This window comes from Tachysurus fulvidraco, chromosome 17, assembly GCF_022655615.1.
Source record: "Tachysurus fulvidraco isolate hzauxx_2018 chromosome 17, HZAU_PFXX_2.0, whole genome shotgun sequence".
Classification (NCBI taxonomy): domain Eukaryota; kingdom Metazoa; phylum Chordata; class Actinopteri; order Siluriformes; family Bagridae; genus Tachysurus; species Tachysurus fulvidraco.
The window spans coordinates 23150344-23159154 of record NC_062534.1 but is presented as its reverse complement, the minus strand read 5'-3'; the positions used below and the strand labels follow the sequence as shown (position 1 = coordinate 23159154).

General features: G+C 43.0%; 1 long non-coding RNA gene across 1 annotated transcript; it reads right to left on the bottom strand.

Annotated features, from left to right (window-relative positions):
• Positions 1-3070: 3070 nt before the first annotated feature.
• On the bottom strand, positions 3071-7467 carry LOC125139178. The gene is made up of 2 exons (XR_007138275.1): positions 5262-7467; positions 3071-3468 (listed from the first exon to the last, which is right to left on the bottom strand). It is a non-coding gene; the product is annotated as an uncharacterized LOC125139178 (long non-coding RNA).
• Positions 7468-8811: the final 1344 nt, after the last annotated feature.

The following is an 8811-nucleotide window of genomic DNA, read 5'->3' as shown; positions in this document are numbered from 1 at the left end:
ATTGTAACGTGTTAGAAGACTAGTTAGATACATGGGAGCTAAACCATTAAGAGCCTTGTACGTCAGTAGCAGCAGTTTGTAATCAATTCAAAGCTTAACAGGTAGCCATTGTAGAGATGATAAAATTGGGGTTATATGATCATACTTTCTTGTCCTAGTGAGAACTCTGGCAGTTGCGTTTTGGACTAATTGTAACCTATTTATTAAAGATGCAGGACAACCACCTAGTAATGCATTACAATAGTCCAGTCTAGAGGTCATGAATGCATGAACTAGCTTCCTAGCATCAGATACAGACAGGATATTTCTCAGCTTGGCAATGTTTCTAAGGTGGAAGAAGGCTGTTTTTGTGATATGGGTGATATGATTTTCAAAAGACAGGTTGCTGTCTAGAGCAGAGGGCGGGGGCTCAGTTGTGGACTCTTCGATTCCCCAAGCTGAGGTCACTGAGGTAGTTGAGAAGCTCCTCAGTGGCAAGGCACCGGGGGTAGATGAGATCCGCCCTGAGTACCTCAAGTCTCTGGATGTTGTGGGGCTGTCTTGGTTGACACGCCTCTGCAACATCGCATGGAGGTTGGGGACAGTACCTCTGGACTGGCAGACTGGGGTAGTGGTCCCTCTATTTAAGAAGGGGGACCGGAGGGTGTGTTCCAACTATAGGGGGATCACACTCCTCAGCCTCCCCGGAAAAGTCTATGCCAGGGTACTGGAGAGGAGAATTCGGCCGATAGTCGAACCTCGGATTCTCTATACCCTCACCAGGTTGCTGGAGGGTTCATGGGAGTTTGCCCAACCAGTTCACATGTGTTTTGTGGATTTGGAGAAGGCTTTCGACTGTGTCCCTCGTAGTCACCTGTGGGGGGTGCTCTGGGAGTATGGGGTCCGTGGCCCTCTGTTAAGGGCTGTCCGGTCCCTATATGACCGGAGCAGGAGTTTGGTTCGCATTGCCGGCAGTAAGTCAGACTTGTTCCCGGTGCATGTTGGACTCCGGCAGGGCTGCCCTTTGTCACCGGTCCTGTTCATTACTTATATGGACAGGATTTCGCAGTATGGGGCTGGAGGGGGTCCAGTTTGGGGACCACAGGATTTCGTCTCTGCTTTTTGCAGATGATGTTGTCCTGTTGGCTTCCTCAAACCAGGACCTTCAGCGTGCACTGGGACGGTTTGCAGCCGAGTGTGAAGCAGCGGGGATGAGAATCAGCACCTCCAAGTCCGAGGCCATGGTTCTCAGTCGGAAAAGGGTGGCTTGCCCCTTTCAGGTTGGTGGAGAGCTCCTGCCTCAATTGGAGGAGTTTAAGTATCTTGGGGTCTCGTTTACGAGTGAGGGAAGGATGGAGCGGGAGATCGACAGGCGGATTGGTGTATCTTCTGCAGTGATGCGGTCGATATACCGATCTGTTGTGGTGAAGAAAGAGCTGAGCCACAAGGCGAAGCTCTCTATTTACCGGTCGATCTACGTTCCTACCCTCACCTATGGTCATGAGCTTTGGGTCATGACCGAAAGGACGAGATCCCAGATACAGGCGGCCGAAATGAGTTTCCTCCGCAGGGTGGCTGGGCGCTCCCTTAGAGATAGGGTGAGGAGCTCGGTCACTCAGGAGGAGCTCAGAGTAGAGCCACTGCTCCTCCACATCGAGAGGAATGAGCTGAGGTGGCTCGGGCATCTGTTTCGGATGCCTCCTGGACGCCTCCCTGGGGAGGTGTTCCGGGCATGTCCAACCGGGAAGAGGCCCCGGGGAAGACCTAGGACACGCTGGAGGGACTATGTCTCTCGGCTGGCCTGGGAACGCCTCGGTATTCCCCTGGAAGAGCTGGAGGAAGTGTCTGGGGAGAGGGAAGTCTGGGCATTCCTGCTTAGACTGCTGCCCCCGCGACCCGGCCCCGGATAAGCGGTAGAAGAAGAAGAAGAAGGTTGCTGTCTAGTATAATACCCAGGTCTTTCACTGTCGACCTACTAGTTACAGAACATCCCTCGAAATGGAAGTTAAATCGTGAGAGTTTCTGTGCACTGGTTTCAGTAATTTAGTTGGAATGGGGTCTAGTGAACAAGTTGTTCATTTAGCTGTAGTAATGAGCTTATCTAGCTCTTCCTGTCCTGTACTTGTTGTGAGTGTAGCACTTTAGGTGAGACTGGGTTACTAGTTGCTCTCATATGTTGAACATCACCTATTTTGTTCCTGATACTTTCGATTTTATCAGTGAAGAATCTCATAAAATCCTCACTACTAAACTTTGATGGCATAGTGTGTTCAGATGTATGTTTTTTTGTTAATCTAGCCACTGTGTTAAATCAAAACCTTGGGTTGTTCTGGTTATTTTCTATGAATCTGCTTAGGTGCTCAGCCCTGGCAGCTTTTAGAGCCTGTCTATAGCTGGACATACTGTCCTTATACGCAATTCTAAAAACCTCTAATTTAGTTTTTCTCCACTTTCGCTCGAGGTTATGGGTTTCTCTCTTGAGGGTGTGGGTGTGACTATTATACTATGGTGCAAGTGTTTTATCTCTAACCTTCTGTATTCGGATCGGGGAAACAGTGTCTAATGTGCTAGTGAATGTAGCGCCTATGCTGTTAGTCATTATATCTAGGTCGTTTGTGTTGAAGGGTACAGTAAGAAGTTCAGACAGATCAGGCAGGTTATTTGTGAATCTGTCTTTATACACATAAATTAGACTTAATCATGCACTTTTATGCTAAGATATGGTTTGAATAGGGCTTAAGCAAGTTTTATCTGAAACAGTGATGACAAACAGGAAATAGGTCTTTTCCACTCTCTCTCTTCCAGGCCAATGGCTCCACTCTGTATGGGTTTACCCTTGTCCCTTCATTTATGAGGGAAATATTCAAACGACCTCTGTATCATCATAGTTGTCCTCATTGTCGCTCGGTTCTAGCTTTGGCTTCATTGCTGACCCAGCTGCTGCTGTGGGGAACATGTGGCACACATAACAGGACTCATTAGTATGTTGTCTGGCCATCCAGTTGGTGAATTTCCAGAATTCGTTGTCATGTGGATGTGACGAAGTTGGGTCACTCCATATGATCAGCAGTGCTGACAGGATCAAGATGACTCTCATTTTCCCTCTGTAGCACCTGGCACACCCTTTTCCCGTACCCCTAGTCACTAAGATTAACCCAACTTCTTGAGTCTACGTGATGGCGCTTCAGGTAAAATACGTTTTCGTATTCACTTACACACCTGGCCCGCCCTGCAGACTATTGGGTGTCCAGTGATCTAGTGCACGTCACGAGTGTCTGTCGGTGGTGCTGGAACCTTCCTTGTGTGGCTTTGATGGATCCAGGACACTCCTCCGTCTACCTTACACGCTGTCGGTGTAACCATTAGGACTTGGAATGGTCCTCTCCACCTTGGGGATGACCAGTTTCTCCTCCAGAAGTCCTTGACCAGAATCCACTCTCCAGGTTTCAGCTTACTCTCGAACTTGCCTTTCTCCTGTTCCTTGACAACCTGCTTAGGAACAACAGCATGTTGTTCTCATGCGTGTTCTCATGTAATGTAATACCAATGGTAGTGCTTTGGGCCATGGCAATCCAGTTTCTTGCATTTGGCCAATTTACTTTCAGGGTGATAAGCAAAATGAGTTCTTAACTGGAAACCCATGAGTTCACTGACTCTGGTCAGTGCCTCGTTTACAAATGGTGTGCCATTATCACTACTGATGCGCTCAGGGATTCCCCACCTAGGTATGATTTCTGTAAGCAGTGCCTTTGCCACTGCCGTAGAATCTTATTTTGCTGTCTGGAAAACTTCTACCAATTTAGAGAACATGTCAACTACTACTAGACATTATTTTTTGCTTGCTGATAGAGTAAGTTCAATAAAGTCCATCTGGAGGTATTGGAAAGGTGCTTATGGCTGGAATGGGATGCCTGGATGCACCTCCAATCCCCTTCCCACATTGTGTTTCTTACAGATTAAACATCAATCAAAAAATTTTAGAGTAATTTTGGAATCCCTTAGTGTACCAGGTCTTTTATTATTTCAGTATACAGTACATCATCCCTTTTGACACATGGTCTTTACCATGTGTCAATTTAGCATAAAAAGAAAACAATCTTTTTGGTAAAACCAATTTCCCTAAGGGATCAGACCAAACACCTTGCCTTTGGACACTTCCCACCTTCCTTCAGCGTTGTTTCTCCTTACGATCACTCATACCCTGAAATTAAAATTTCGTCCTTTCGTCCTACTGCAAACCCCACACAGTTTTGACCTGTTTCTGAGTTCCTGGATGCTGATCCTCCCACAAATAATTCCAGATCAGAGTTGGTCAGTGGTGTCACCTGTAAATCAGTCCATTATATATGTAAATCTATTATGTATATTATGTAAATCTGCTCATTTTGCTCCCTTTAATGAGTCCGAGCAACCTGTAACATCCATATTCCCAAGTTTTTCCACTCATCATTGGCAGATTTGACCAAAGAGAGATGCGGAGATGCATGATTCATTTGGAATGGGTGTGGATAACCAAATCGAGATAAGTCTACCTCTCCTGCACATCTGTGCTCACTCCATATAAAAGGTTTCAACATTAGTACATCTACCTTATCTAATTTCCTATATCAATCTTTCTCATAGCTCTCATCCTATTCACATCTGTGTATGTGTGCAGTGCAATGTAAAGTTTTGTATGTAGTCTGTGTGAGAAGAAGAGGTGTGAATTTTTTTTTCTTCCCACAAGAGTATGTGTGTCATCAGTAAAAGAATGTATCATACAGCAGAGATCTGGGATAACGTTTTACAAAGCAGGAGTCATCTCCCCATTCTATCTTAAGCCCTAGTGATGTGCTGATTAGATATAAATTTAATTTTCACATCAAATCTCGACCCAACAGATTTATTGGGCAATACTCAGAAATCAAAAAGAAAAATCCAAATTGTTTCTGTGTAGTTTCACACCTTAAGGGCACTGAGAATGTCTCATTGACTGACATTCCTGATGCTCACGCAGTAAACAGGGAGTGATTGCTCATATTAGGTGAAATAGAAAATTCACACAATCGTATCACAGAGTGCTGCTCCTGAGTCAAATAGAAACTGTATCGGTATTTGTTCGACAAGTAATGTAATCACAGGCATTTCTTTAAACCTGGGCTCATTATTTTTAGCATAGATTTCACTCACAGATATAATAGAAAACTCTGATTCTTAGCTAGACATTGAATTAGTAACAAGTGGAAATAGAACAGTTAGTTTAAGCTTTTCTTCCTTGCATTGCATAAAAGAGTCAGACTTACCCATCCCTGGGTGCTCACCCGTCCCAGATTCGTCCATAACCTCAGGCCTCTTGGTTTCCCCTCAATATTTCTTAGGGCAATACTGTGCCCAGTGATCTGAACTTCCACATATAAAACATCCATTCTGAAATCCAATCTGAAATCCTGTTAAAATCCTCTTCCTCTGATGGAATCTCCTCCGACCTCAGATAACTGAACCATGTTGAGACGGTGTTTCATTTTTAACCTTTCGTCTTTTTTCTTTTTTGTCTCTCGGCCTTTAGCAGCTTTTTTGCATGGATGAAATGCTGTTCAATCATAGACAGTTTTTCAGTGTCCCAGGTAAAGCAAGTTTGCTTGATGTTTCTTGTAATGTCCTCTCTTAATCCATTTATGAAACTGTTTCTCAGATGAGCCTCATATGGAGTTATGTCAGCAGCTTCCGCCATGTTATCAGGGCATTCAAGGCCACTGTGTGCATCATGTACTACTGTCAATAGTGCAAGATATCTGGAGACTGTTTCATCGTCCTCATATCTACACATACAGATTTTGTCATGTCCATTTTTACTGGAAAGTAGAAAGATCATGTTCCCTGAGTGTGTTGGAAAGAGGATCATCTTGTCTCACACTTCTGAGAGCTGCATTCCTTTGCGCACATCTGTGTGTGTAACATCCTGCTGGAAAGTAAACTGTCCGCTGATTGGATGTAGAAGTAGTAGCAGTAGGAATCAGTATAACAGCTGGTGGTTGGTTATTGTTCGTCTGCGGGGGTGCCTGAGGTGGCGGTCTGAGAAGGCAGCCATCCATGTCTGGGTCTACAAAAGATTTAAAACACTAAAGAGAAGAAGATTGTGAATAAGTTTGTGTGTGATTTGCATGTTCAAAACACTGAACAGAATCAGATTGCGATTAAGTTTGTGTGTGTGATTTGCATGCTGTTTTACTTCTTGTATGTTTTCATTGAAGCCTCATGCTCCTGCAACTTTTCTCTTAACTTTTCCCTCAACTTCTTTTTTCTTAAATGCCTTTCAGTATCACTACCTTTTTCTGGAAATACACAGTCCATTACCCACTTACAATATTGTGATATAGAACCAGGTCCATAATTAGTTATCATAAATTGAACATTAGGATGTTTACAGGCCCTTAAAAATTGTCAAACCTTTCCTCTCTATGTACAGTATATTGTTACATCAGGGGTGCCGTGTCTACTAGCCATTCAAAGCCCTAAATTCTCCCAGTTTTCAGACTTTGATTCCATAAGCCTATACATCTCTCTTAGACATCCCTTGTCATATTAGCTGAGTCCCAGACTCTGCAAAACATTTTCCTAATCCTTCTCTTCCTTATACACACTCTTAGTACGACAGGACCCCATGATTAACAATAATATGCTCTCACGGCCCGTCAGCACATGAGCGGAAACCCAGTTTCCCTTTCATTATGTTCTCACTGCTCGTCAGTCAAGTGAGCGGAAACCCAGTTTCCCTTTCACTATGTGCACCAAAAACTGTACTTACGTCAATCGTCGTTTAAAAAACCCCTCTGGAGTCTGCTCGTTCTTTCTCTCTGCAAGGTTCTTTTTCCCTATAGGATAGTAGTGTCGTCCCAGTCACACTCTGAGTCCCGCTGTCCTTTGGGTCAGACAGGAGGTTGTTAACAACTTGACGTGACTTCTGCAGCAGTCCGTCGCCTCTCAGGTGGTCCTGTGAACGAACAAACTATCCCGGACGAGCACCCAGAAAATGTGGAGGAAATTCTATTCCATTAATCAGAAATAATAGTTCAAGTAAACTTTTCCTAAGTTGCAGAGAAGAACGTAGCAGAATCCTGTGGCGTATCAAACTTCTTTATTCAATACACTTGCAAGTGTGAAGTCAGTCTGTCCCGACCTAAGTCTGAACAGAGTGAGTTAGTTTGCTTGAAAAGCAGTTCTCTATTTATACTAGATGCTGGACCCAAGGTTCATAATAATGTGTCCGTGTGGCCTCTTCCACTGATCTTGTCATCCTCTAATCTTGTCATTTCACAGGCTTTGCAATGGTCACACTGTCATTTCCTATACATCTGCAAAGTTCTTATCTTTTAGACTTAGGGTGCAGTTTGGAAAACAGTTCAATCCCCCTTTGTTATCCTTGCTGTTCTTAATTTCAGGTGTGTGAGTGTATTGATAAAGAATGTTCAATGTTCATTTTTGTTATTCACAACATTTTTCTGTTACAGTCGATAACGTGGTGAGACACAGTTAGTCTTTTCTACAGGTAGTGTGTACATTATGAGATAATGGTCTGTGATGTCATCACTTTGAGGTATGATATCTATATCAGTGACATCTATTCTGTGTGATATTATTACTTTTATTATTATTATTACTATTATTATTATTTTTATTATTAGTATTATTAGTATTATTATTATTGTTTTGTTTAAGCCCAAGTGAGTATAGTAAGTCCAAAAATGTGAGTCTTAGCGCATCGTTTGTGTCGTCAATATGAATGTTAAAGTCTCCTACAATTAGTGCTTTATCAAAGTTAACCAATAGGTCTAAAAGAAAGTCTATGAATTATCTAAGAAAATTGGTGTAGGGCCCGGGGGTCTGTACACAGTCACTAGAGCAAGAGACATCAGGGATTTCTTCATGTGCATGTGCGATAGTGTAACATTAAGGACAAGCACTTCAAAAGAATTAAATCTATACTGTGTTCTCTGGGTAACAGTAAGGTAATCACTAAAGATAGTGGCAACACCACCTCTATGACCAGACTGACGAGGCTCATGCTTATAGATATATCCTGATGGTGTAGACTCATTTAGACTGATGTACTCATTAGGTTTAATCCAAATTTCGGTAAGGCAGAGTGCAGTAAGGCTATTTTCTGAGATGATTTCATTTACAATAAGTGCTTTGGGTGCAAGCGATCTAATGTTCAGAAGCCCAAACTTTAGGAACTGTTTTTGTTTGTTTCAAACACACATCTGGATCTGGACACTTTCAATTCATTTCAGAATTATTTGTATAGCACTTTTAACAATTGACATTGTCTCAAAGCAGCTTTACAGAACATAAACATAAAACAAAAGGTTAATATAAAGATTAATATTAGATGTATTTAAATGTGTTTGTATTTATCCAAATGAGCAAGTCTGAGGTGACTCGGGTGACTGGGGTGAGGAAAAACTCCCTTAGATGGTGAAGGAAGAAACCTTGAGAGGAACGAGACTCAAAGGGGAACCTCATCCTCATATGGGTGACACTGGAGGGTGTGATTATAAAAATACAGTCTGATAACTGGGATGTGGTTGCTCAGTGCTTAAGGTGTTCGACTACTGATCTGAAGGTCATTGGTTCGAATCCCAGGTCCACCAAGTTGCCACTATAGGGCCCCTGAGCAAGGCCCTTAACCCTCAATTAGTGATGGCGAAGTGAAGCTTTCTTGAAGCAGTGAAGCTTTCAACCCAATTGTATCGGAAAAAGGTTCATTACTCAAAGCTTTTCAAATCAGAGCTCGATGAGGACCTCTGCTGGTGAAAGTGCTATCACAAATTGAGACAAGCACAAAAAACAAAT